At 40.1% G+C, this 12,810-nt stretch overlaps 1 pseudogene; it reads left to right on the plus strand.

Annotated features, from left to right (window-relative positions):
- Positions 1–795: 795 nt before the first annotated feature.
- On the plus strand, positions 796–892 carry LOC120103226 (U6 spliceosomal RNA; annotated as a pseudogene).
- The last annotated feature ends 11,918 nt before the right edge of the window (positions 893–12,810 follow it).

Raw genomic sequence — 12,810 nt, forward strand, 5'->3', positions numbered from 1 at the left:
AGAAAGATCTCAAAAAAACATTCACCTAGTCCTAATGGATACATCTACTAAACACTCCCAGATTAAGGGCTCAGGGAGCATTGTTAAATACGGAGTGGAAAGACAAGAAGGGCTATAAAGTCAAGGAGTTTGGTATGAAGTTTTATCAACTGGTAATACCAGAAGCTGTGTCCATAAAATCTCACTAACGTGACTGTCCAAACATGGACTGAACAAGAATGACACCAATAGACATACCAAAGGGGATGGGGTAAAGCCCATGAGGCCTCAACCCTACACAAAGAACTACAAACAACTGAGGAATGCTGTCAGTGAGAGGTATAGCCTTCCTGAGAGAAGAGCACATCAATTCCTATCAGTGTCCAGTACCATGGTCAGCTCTGAAAACATACACACATGTAACATTATACAGACTGAGCAGGTTGTATTTAAGAATATATATGTGTGTATATATATATAATAAAATTATAACAAAATTGAAATTAAAGTTAAAAATAGATTTCAAAGGGCTAGTTTTTGAAAATATATATTCTCTGATTCAATAACTTAATTATTGACAATTAATCTCATGGAAATGAATTATCATATTAAGTGATCATACAAAGATATTTATATATAATGTCAAAACATGAATACCATATGACTGTTGACATAATAGTAGATAAGTTAAGCAGTGTTAGTGACTGGAGGGTGTTTCTTAATGGCAGAACACTTGAGAAGGCTAAGTAAGGTTCTAGGTCCAATCCTCAATAGTGGCAAAGGGGGGAAAAAATCAATGTTTCTGCTCTTTATTTAGTGACACACACACACTAAGTATGAAACAATACAGAGAAGATTAGCATGGCTTCTACAAATGGATAACACACAAATTCAGGAACATTTCATACTTTGTATTTCATTCTCTTAAAATTGTATGCTTTATTTATTTACATTTCAAATGTTATCCCCTTTCTCGGTTTCCTCTCTGCAAACTCCCTATCCCATCCCCCCTTACTCTTCTTTTATGAGGGTGCTCCTCCACCCACCTACCCACGCACACACTCCAGCCTTACTGCCCTAGCATTCCTCTACACTGGGGCATCAAGACTTCACAGAAACAAGGGCCTTCCCTCTCATTGATGCCAGATAAGGCCCCTTCAGCTCCTTCAGTCCTTCCCCTAACTCCTCCATTGGGGTCCCTGTGATCACCCCAATAGTTGAAACAGATTTCTCAACTAAGGAAACTCAAATTGCCGGGAAGCACCCAAAGAAATGTTCAACATCCTTAGTCATCAAGGAAATGCATATCAAAACAACCCAGAGATTCCACCTCAAACCAGTCAGAATGGATAAGATCAAAAACTCAGGTGACAGAGGATGCTCACAAGGATGTGGAGAAAGAGAAACACTCCTCCAGTGTTGATGGGATGGCAAGCTGGTACAACCACTCTGGGAATCAGTCTGGTGGTTCCTCAGAAAATTGAGCATAGTGCTATCTGAGGACCCAGCTATACCACTCCTGGGCATATACCCAAAAGATGCTCCAACATATAACAAGGACACATGCTCCAGTATGTTCATAGCAGCCATATTTATAATACCCAGAAGCTGGAAAGAACCCTGATGCCCTTCAACAGAGGAATGGATACAGAAAATGTGACACATTTACACTATGGAATACTACTCAGCTATTAAAAACAATGACTTCATGAAATTCATAGGCAAATGGATGGATCTAGAAAATATCATCCTGAGTGAGGTAACTCAGTCACAAAAGAACACACATGGTATGCACTCACTGGACATTAGGCAAAGAGCTTGGAATACCCAAGATACAATTCACAGTCCACATGCAGCTCAAGAGGAAGGAAGACTAAAGAGTGGATGCTTCAGTCCTAGAGTGGGAACAAACTAACCAAGGGAAGTAGAGGGAGGGTGGGAGGGACTTGGATGAAGACAGGAGGGGAAGGGGAAAAGGGAGGCAGAATCAGGTATGGTAGGGGATGAAGGAGATATACAGAGGGTCAGGAAATTGAACAAACGTGTGTAGCAGTGGGGGATGGGGAACTAGAGGTAGCAAACAGAAAGTCCTAGATGCCAGGAAAGCAAGAGCCTCCCAGCACCCCATGGGGATGACATACTCTTTTTAAAAAGTACTATTTGTATAGTATTCGGTGGGATTAGTTCAGTCATTTCAAGTCATGAGCAGGAAGTTTGATCACATTTGCAATTGTTATCATAATTATGATTAGAATTAGTTCAGCATAGCACTATCCATTAATGAATCAAAATCTTCAAGCAGCATGCTCCTTTCCTCTAACATCCATGGTGTTGTCTATGCTCATCTTCTACCTTAGAGTACATAAATCTATGAACAAACAGCTATCTAACTGCCATGTGTAAATGTGCAGAGACTGGGCAGGGCACTGTAAGCAAAAGCCTCGTGAAAGACCTAGGGCATTTTAAAACAATTTTTGGTATGTAGCCCAGGTCAGACTGGACTTCCAGACCCTCTTATTTAACCCTATCAAATGCTGAGATTCCAAGTGTGTGTTAGCATGCCAGGGAAGATTTAAAATTTTTCTTTTATTTCTTTTAGATCACTGAGATAAAATCATGTTGTTTCTCCCCTCCCACTGAAATAATATTGTCATTTCCCCCTCCCTTTTCTCTCTCCAGCCCCAAGCCAACCTCCCTATATCCTCTTCATGCCATCTCACTCTCAAGTTGATAGCCTTTTTAAATTTATTATTGTAACATTAAATATGTGTGTAACACACACACACACATACACAAAATACCAGCTGAGTCCATTTTTGTTGGCAGTCTGTAATTGATTTCAAGGCTGTCTGCTCTAGGTTGGGCAACCAATGAAGGAGCTCATCCTGAAGGAGGCTAATTCTTCCTTCTCTCAGCTCTCGTTAGTTCTTCGTCTAATCATGGTCCATGAATAGTTCCATTTTTTCTGGTCTTGATTGTGCAGGAATTTCCAGGAGAGACTGTTTCCCAGCAATCCTGGCCCCTCTTCCATGATAGTCCTGAGCCGGAGAAGCAGGAGCTATGACGTAGACCAGTGGGGGCTGGATTCCTCATAGTCTGTTGATCACTGCACTGTGTCTAGTTGTGGCTTTTCTGTGATTTTTCTCCTTTTGCTGGGAAGAGAAGCTTCTTTGATTAACAGTAGTATAATGATAAAATTTAGAATGTAATGAGGAATTTATGCTGGTCTAACAAAATAGTAAGGGTAGATTCTTTTCTAATATTCATGACTGCAGAAGCTGGCTAGTTTAGAACACCAAGCATGATTTCCCTCCTGTTGAATAGGACTTAAGTCCAATTACACAGTTATTGCCACTAAAATGGGAGTACCATTTCTTGTACCTTTATGCATATCCTTCCATGCTTGTTGTGCTTCATAGATATTGCTGCTGGGTAGGACTGGGTCATTTTTAATTGCTTCTCTTTCTTGGCGGCTTGCATGGTAATTTCTGGGACCCTGAAGGCTACACCACAGCAAAGACACTTTCAGATCAGCTCTAGTTCAAATCATCTAAGTCTTGGGCCTTAAATGTATGGCGTCTTCAGCAATAGTTGCCCACCCTTAGTCCCTTGAAAGGCAACCAAAGGCTACACTGGTAATCTAAATTGTGCGGAAGAATCTCTTGCACTACCCTACCAACATTTGAAAGGTATGTTTGTGCCTGGTACTAGAATTTTCGCTACTTTATGTTTTTTATGGGGAGCATTGTTGGCACAATACATACAATTATATGTATTTTGTATAAATTTAGTTAAATATAAAATAATATAATTCATTGATTCTTTATCAAGTGAACTTGGGGTAGAACTCTGCTCTTTCTCCTGTACCGTATCTGCCTGCACAGCGCCATGCTTCACCATGACAATACTGGACTGTGTCTCCACAACTCTAAGCCAGCCCCAGGAAAATGTTTTCCTTTATAAGAGTTGCCATGGTCATTGTGTCTTTCACAGCAACAGAGATGGTAGAACTGTTATTTGTCCCTCCTCTCTCCTTCTCCTTCTGTGTTGACTTCCCTCCTTCCTCCTAGTTGGGGCCCGTTCCTTTGCTAATTCCATTTTCTACATCACATCAACTGTATCCTGCAATTCTCCACCTAACCTCTCCCCACAGCACATTCACTCCACCTACGGTTCCCTTGTACCTCTTCTCTGTGGCTGTCCATGTGGTCTACTCATGCCTGAAGAGATCTGGAGTTAGGAAACGAGATAACAGACAATATGCGGCATTTTTCTTTCTGCGTCTGGTTTATCTCACTCAATATAACCTTTTCTGGATCTGTTCAATACCTGAAATTTTCATGACTTCTTTTTTATTCACCGCTGAATAGTATTTTACTGTCACTATTTTCAACTTTTAGTTATTTGTATTGCTAATATTAAAATCTTATTTCTAAACATCTCTCCCAATTCATTAGGGATTTAAGTGTCTTGGATGATTAACCTTCTCTATTATGATAACAGTGTTACTGTTAGGGATATCTGAGAATTGAGGTCCCTATTCAGATAATTCAACATCTTGACCATCCCATCTTTCTCTCCTAAATAATATTCTAGAAATCACACAGATAATCCAAACATAGTATTTCCACTAAGGCAACTGTTTCGTTTCTTGATTAGTTAAAACTGCTTACAACAATGCCTGATAAAGTTTAATTGCATGGTAATCACCTGGAGGATCTTGCTAAAAGTCAGACTTTGATTGAGTAGATTTAATATAGAGCCTGTGATTTATCATTATAACAAGTTACTGGTGACCCTTTTGTTACTGGTCTTAAAAGCCAAACTTGAATAATTTTATAACTTACTCATCTGTAGTGAATCCAGAGAGCCTACATACTTGAGATTGTGCTGATGTGCATATATATATATGCATATATATATAATTCATACATACATAAACATAAAATATGCACAATTTTATATATACATAATCACACATATATGGAGAGATTTGTTTCCCCAAATTGGGAAAATACCTCATTTACATAATTTATGCTAAATAGGCAGCCTAGTTTCCTTACCTTTTTCATTTGAAACAAGGATAATGAACACAGGTTATCTAATATTTCTAGATTCTATGGGGAGAAAAATGAAAGGAATAATATTTCTGTCTTCATAAAGGTTAGGCCTGTTTAATAATAAAAAAAGATAAGGTTGTGAATGTTTAAAGATATCAATGACCTCTAGTGTATATATATATATGGCAGTTACTCAATATCCATGCTTGGGTGTGTCAGTAGTCCCAATCTGTCTCCAGAAGCCCATAACATTTCTGGAGAGCCTTTGGTCTCTATTACATGTGAAAGCTTGGAAACACTGACTCTACTGTCAGTTAAGGAATCAGCAACAGCAATGACAATGAGGCAAATAACTGAGCAGCAAGAGGGAAGGCCAAGCAAGAAAAAGGCATGATAAATCTCCTTCCGAAATGCCCCTTTTATCTGGAATGCTTCCCAAATGTGCTGCCCACAATTGTCACGGGCCTTCCCACATCAATCAAGGCAATCAGGACAATTCTTCCAGTGTGCCTCCCCATTCATTTGATTCTAATTTGTGACAAGTTGACATTAAAAAGAACTACAATAGCCACCAAAGCTTGACAAATTGTGGGGCTATGCTTATACACATGGGACCAAATCACAACCATCGTTGTTGACCTTTCTTGGTAAAGGCAAATTGTTCTTGACCCTCCTCTCTGGAGCAGTGTCAATGGAGAAGAAGTTCTTACATTACAGTATTCCTGGGAAATCCTGAACAAAAATCTACTTACCCAGAGCTACTTTTAAATATAGAATAGTTTGAGTGACTTTTATGCCCCACAGATAGCTGATGTTGGTATACACAGACCAGCTTTCTGGGGTCTAGCAGCATTTGAGAATGGTGGTGTGGGCAGCCCCTTACCATTGAATTATATAGCCTGTGAAGTTTAAGCTCACCAGTTGGTGTTTGGACTGTTGCTAACCCTTATAAGGTGTCCACCCCTAGAATATATTTAGCTACTGGGGAGACATCATTATATACTGCCAGTGGGCCAAACAGCTAGTCCTTAGCAGCAAAGTCACTTGTTTGACTTTGAGTATGTGGCTACCATAGCCATCTATGTGGTTGGTCCACATGTCTTGTTCAGAAAACCAGTGTGGGTTCACATGGACTTAAATACAGTCAGTGTCAGTATCCATGAGGTCCAGCACTCTTGTACATTGCTGTATTACAAACAGGCTATGAGTTTAACATAAGTCCTCTGCTCCTCTGGAGTAGACCTCAGCCAGGCGCCTTGGTCCCACCCTTTCCCAAAAAGGTGAAGTTATCTGATGTAGGCACCAGAAAATCCTGTAGTTGTGCCTGGTTATGCTTATTGGTTCCGACTTAGTGCCCATTAGAAAACTGCTGGTACCATGGAAGCAGTCTCAGCTTCATTTAACTGATAATCAATAAGCACCTCATCAACTCTAGCTGCTAAGAACTCTATCCACATCTAGGTATAGGAGATATACTGTACCCCTGATGTGTTTTGTGGTTATGTATAGTATAGTCCATGTTCCCTTTCCCTTGAAGGCAATCTGGGCAGCACGGACTTCTACTCTCCCTTTTTGTTTTATGTCTTGTATATCACACAGGGATGAATTGCTATAATTACCTCCTGTATATGATGGCCCACATAGGGCCCATACTTCAATCAGAGTCTGGAATACATTACCCAGAGCATAGACTAATATCAAATCCCTCATTTTTAGAAGTAAAATGTTCTCACTTGGCCCCATGGGAATTTAAATCAGACATAGTCTGGCACATTCCCAATTCAGGAACTATATAATTTGTATTAATTCCATGCAATAAGTTCATTTATAGTCTTTGGCAAATCACCAGCATCGTCCTATAATGGACACTCTCAAGCTACCATACAAATCATTAGCAAGTGTTTTCCCTGATTAGGTGGTCATAGGATCTATAGTCAATGCCTAAAAGGTGGCAAATTGTAATAGATACTAATTTCTCTAGCTCCTCTGCCATCGGTGAGATACTACCTACCCACTCATCCCAGAGGTTTAGGCAGGGACTAGCTTCTCAGGACTCTGTCTGAACAACGTTCTCAGTTACTATGACTTTATCATAGTGTAAGGAGTATAAGATGTGGATTTAATTTTTCAAAGCCTACTTTAATGTTAATGCTTTAATCTTCTAAACCTACCATCCACCAGAGGTAGTGTAAAAGAAAGGATATGGGGGAAGTGGACCTGATTAGAAATAGTTCTTTGGAGAAACCCATCAGTGTTGTCAGGAAATCAACAGGTTGGTTCACCTGAGTCAACAGTGGTAACTTGATCCACACATAAACTCTTCAGAGATATATTAGCAATCCAGTTTGGTAGAGTCAGAGATAACACAGATCATCAGGAGGGACCAGGGTCAACAAGAATCCCTGCAGAAGCTTTTGGCTGTGCCTCTTTCAGCAAAGCAAAGATCAGTGAAGATGGGAGACCAACAAGCATTGCACAGCTAGCTCTACAGGCAAGCCAAGCCCAGATAAGGCAAGCTTAGCCTCTGTTATTGTCTGTGGAGTCCTATTTATACTCCCTCCAAACATCAGGTATCCTCCACAGGTCTTACCTCAGCACATGTCTTGCCTTAGCATGTGAGTCTGTATCAGTTGACATCATTATGCCAATTGGTCTGGGTCCATGGAAATGGCAAGAAGTCACAGCACACCACCAGAAGTTTTTTAGTGAATTTCACTCTATGGAGTCATGATAAAAGAAGATCAACTGTGCAATGTAAGGAAGACCAATATGGGTGTGTCTTTAGCAAAGAATCCTTCATTGCTTGCTTTACCCAAATATCTTTTCACCTTCCTCCTCCTTTTCCTCTTCCTCTTCTTCCTCTTTCTCCTCCTCCTCCTCTCTCTGTCCTTTCCTTTCCCTTCCTCTTCCCTTTGTCTCTTTGTCTCTGTCTCTGTCTCTCTGTGTATTTGTCTTTCTTTCTGTCTGTCTCTCTCTCTTCGCTCTCACTTTCTCTCACCTCACTCTCTGCCAGATACCTAACCAAGCATGCAGCAGTAGTGAATGGACATCCTCATATTCTGCTTCATCATTAATAGAGGTACCCTCATGGAGCTCAGAGTTCAAACATACGTCTGGGCATCTATTTTCTCCTCCATAGCTAATAGATCATAAAATTTCCCATCACAGGGTTTCTTTAGCAGCAGCTTTTGATGAAGCCAGGAACAATTAATCTACCTTTCCTCACTGTTATGTGCTACTTTCACAGCACGGCATCTTCCAAGACTCAATAAGCCTCTTCCAATGATACAGGAGCTCCATCTACTTTGTCCCAGTTTTCCATGAGGGCCCAGAACACAAGCATACAATGTACTGTTTGGGCCACATCTACTGCATAACTCCCTCAGTTACTGGGGAAGATTCATTTATGCCTGAAGGTATATCCTGCCTACTATGCCAAAACCAGCAAAGGGCATTTTGAGGAGCTGGAAGTTAGAGTACAAAGGAGCCACAAGTAGATACACAATACTTTATTCACTTCTAACACACACATAGACATCAGCTGACACATATGGGTAGCACAAGTGGGCACAAGCTCATGCGAACCAGCATATAGGTACAGAAATCTACAATCAGACACACAGACAAGATCAGGTGAAGGTGTAGGCAGAAGTCACTTGCCTCTGATTTCAAGGTCATATTTATATAAAACTCAAATAAAAGTTGTATTTTGACAACAGTTACATAATTGGTTACATCATCATCTATACCAGGCTCCCTAGATATCCTGGGTCAGCCATCATTAGCTGACTCAAGGTTCCTGGAATGTCCAGTTTTGCCATCGCTGGCTCATTCCAGATAACCATATCAGTGCTATATTCTCTAAATTTTAATTTTCCTTTACAGCATTCTGTTCCCCCAAACACCTATAACCATTAATGCAATGTGTCTTGTGCATCAATTTTCAGCTACTAGATGGCATAGCTCCTATGTGCTCAGAGGTCTAGAGCACTTGCTCCTCTTGTAGTAGACATCAGAGCTCAGTTCCGAGCATTCACATCAGCTAACTTACAACCACCTATAATTCCAGCTCCAGGGGATCTGACACATCTTCTGTCCTCCAAAAGTCACACACAAATAATAATTCCTTTTAAAACAGCAAATGTTTTCCTTTTTCCATTTTTTCAGCAGATTGACTCCAAACATGATTAGATTCTTCATTTTTGTGGAGAGTCTTAGTCACAGAGAGGTTGTTCTTTGTGAGATCATGTTTGAACTGGTTATATCTTCTACAGCAAGTGCACAACTGCTGACCACCTTATTTTCAAGATGGTGTCCTATGCAAAAGTAATATTCAACAGTCAGTGCATATTCATCAGCAGGACATAAAAAGTATCATCTGAACTATTCTTTTCCCATTTCTTTCTTTGCGTACATAATGTATTGCTTTCTCCTACTGAATAGTGATTGTTGCTATAGCAATGTTGTAAGCACGCTCCTAGATCAATATTAGAACGGCAGAAGCAAATATTCTATGCAGTTTGTGAGTCTAACGCCATACTCCCACTCTTCTTTGTTCAATTGTAGAATAAAGATTTGGGCAACTTCTCACAACTAGAGTTCTCTGCTGTGAAGAATTAATCAATCAACATATGCCCTGTGACTACTTCCCAGCAGAGGTCCTTGCAAGGCATAAACAACAATGGCAATAGTGTGTAAAGGGACACAATGCCTGTCAACACTAAGAAGTACAATGCTTAGTGCATCAGAACTCCAGGATCCCACCACCCCATGCTGTGCATACTCGGATTTTTATTTATTACCTCTTAAAGCTTATCTAAGAAAATTATCTTTCTGTTTTCATTGCTCTATTCATCTTGAGCCTCCCACTGCAGTCTCCAGCCTACCCACATAAATATATCTTAGTTATCACACACAGCTGGCGCAAAATATGAGAAATGAGCTGGAATTTCTTATACAGAGTACTTAAAATCAAGAGCCAGCTGATGAACTTCTAATTGTTTATCTGCTTCCTTTTGTACCAAAGTGGCATGCTCAGGCCAGGCTTATAAGACAAGATGGAGACACAGATTCCAAGAAACCACACTGTCTTTGAGTGCTGTTACGCAGCCAGAGCTTCCCCATTGAACCCAGTAACAGCAATGTGCATCTGTGGAGTGCGTAAGTAGAGGCTTGGGTCTCCTCTCCCTGCTTCCATCCATGTGACTCCATGCTAGGCGTTGCTCTCAAGCCTCCTCTCTAGTGTTTGAAAAAGATAGAACTGTACTTAACAATCAGTGCTCTGCTGTCGCAAACCCTGGCAACTCTGGGGAATAGAGCAAAGTAGGAGCCCTGCATTCCATTTTGTTCCTTTGCTCTATGTTTGTGCTCCCAGATGACTCCCTGCAGTCCTCACTATTGCTTGTCTTTGAAATGGGCTGTTAGACACATCCTATCTGCCAACAAGATTTAATTCAGTATTTCCCAGTTATACATGTTCTTATTATAAAATCAGATTCTAAGCTCTAAGAGAATGAGAACATTTGTTATTTCAAATTTAAATGAGCATTTATAATTTAGATGGCCAGAAGTAAATTGCATTATCAGGCAATTGGTTAAGTTGTCATAAAATGATTTAGATCCATATCTAGAAATAAAATAATACCCTGATATAACTGGCTTCTAAACATCTGCCCTAGGCTACTCTTTCATTGTAGTGTTGACTTAAAAAAACGTACTTAACCTTTAAGATGGACCATTATTATAGCAACCATCGGTAGTTAAAATGTTGGGCTGATAGCTGCTAGTAATGTGTTTGCATTGCAAGCTTTGAGACCTTGGTTTCATTTCAAGAACTCACATAAATGCAGCTTGACATTGGGTCTGAGGCTGGCAAGTGATCCAGGTTTGTTTCCCAGCACCCACATGGTAGTTCGCTAACATTTATAACTCCAGTTACAGGGGATCTGTTGCCTTCTGACATCTGCAGGCACCAGGCATGCAAGCAATCAAGTAACTGGCATATACATGCAGCAAAACACTCATACACATTAAAAAAAATCAAAGAAAAATGAGGAAGAGGAGAAGGGGAGGTGCTACTGTGGCTAGATATTGTGGCCCATGTTTGTAATCCCAGCGCTAGGAAGATCTAAACAGGCAGATCCCTGGAGCTTGGTAAGTTCCAAGTCAGCAAGAAAATCTGTCTCCAAAAGAAAAAAAGAAGTTAAAAATTGACACCTGAAGAACAACACCAAGACTGTCCCCTGTCCTTCATATACATACAATTACACCTGCACACATGTAAACATATACACATGATGAAAATAAATAAATACAATTAAAATTATTTACCATGAGAATAATTTTAAAGACTAGTTATAAAGTCATTTTATTATCATTATACAAAGAATAATTAAATATACTTTTAAAATACTAAATTATAATTTAAATGGAAACATGTGGCATACAGTTTACTGTGCCACTCAGTAAATCACTGACTATCTGCATTCTGGCAAAATTGCATCTGCCTAATTAATTGAAAATTGATGGTACTTTCAATAGTGTGAAAATTTTCTGGGTCATACATCTCTGGCACCACAAGTTTTTCTGACCAGGACTTATTTCTGTAGTAAGAGAAATTCCAAATCAATCATTTGCAGAAGCCCTGAATATTTAGCTGTCAGGGAAACAGTGATGTCACATAGAAAGAATATTCAATATTTTTCTAATTCCAGAAATTAAATGAAAAAATAATTGTAACAACATCATAATTAATCAGAACTTTATACTATTCTAGGGTCCTCAGGGTGATTAGCAAAATGAGTTGGTGTGAGCAGATTCACTTCCGGTACACTGTCCTTATAACCAGCTTCTCAAATACACACACACACACACACACACACACACACACACACACACACACACACACACTGTGCTGACTACTTGTTTAATGTCAACTTGACAGAAATTAGAGTCATTTATGAAGAAGAAATGTCTATTGAGAAAATGTCCCCACCAGACAAGCTGTTGAGGAAGCCTGTGGTGCATTTTCTTAATTGATGATTGATGTGAGAGACCTAGTCCATTGTGGGTGGTGCTACCCATAGGCAGGTGGGCCAGCACGGTATAAAAAGGGGCTGAGTAAGCCATGGAGTGAAAGCTAGCAAATGGTAATTCTCAATGTCCTCAGCTTGCATTCCTGACTCCAGGTTCCTGCTTTAAGTTCCTGGATGATGGACTACAAGATGTAAACTGAAACAAACCCCTTCATGTTGGTTTTGGTCATGGTGTTTCAGCACCGAAATAGAAACCATAACAAGACATACACGGGCACATATTAATGCAGGAGGCATAAGTAAAGGCAAAAGTTCAAGCTAGGACAGCACAGCCTGTTGTGTGCTGTGACAGCAGCCTACAGGGACAGAATGGATCAAAGCCCTTGGCATTGTCATCTTAGTGTCTGAATAGCTGAAATTTCAGCCTCAGTTCCACATGACACTAGAAGCCTACTAGGGTCATGGGGATGAAAGCTGGTTCTTTCCATTTGTCCAGCCTACAAGGTTGTCTATCACCAGAAATCAAAACCTAAGCTTGATAAATTCTGAGGGCCTCCATGTCCAATTTATGCTACACTCAAGCTCAAAGAGTCTTAGGTTAGTGAACTGGCTTGACAAATACCTTGCTCCAGACATTGGGATCATGAGAAGAGCTGCGAAGGATTTCTTGTGAAAGCATGATTTGGAGGACAAAGAGGATTTTAGCACACAGAATTAGAGAGGGATATCTCAAGTAT

The sequence above is a fragment of the Rattus norvegicus genome, chromosome 5 (assembly GCF_036323735.1).
Source record: "Rattus norvegicus strain BN/NHsdMcwi chromosome 5, GRCr8, whole genome shotgun sequence".
NCBI classification, from domain to species: Eukaryota; Metazoa; Chordata; class Mammalia; order Rodentia; family Muridae; genus Rattus; species Rattus norvegicus.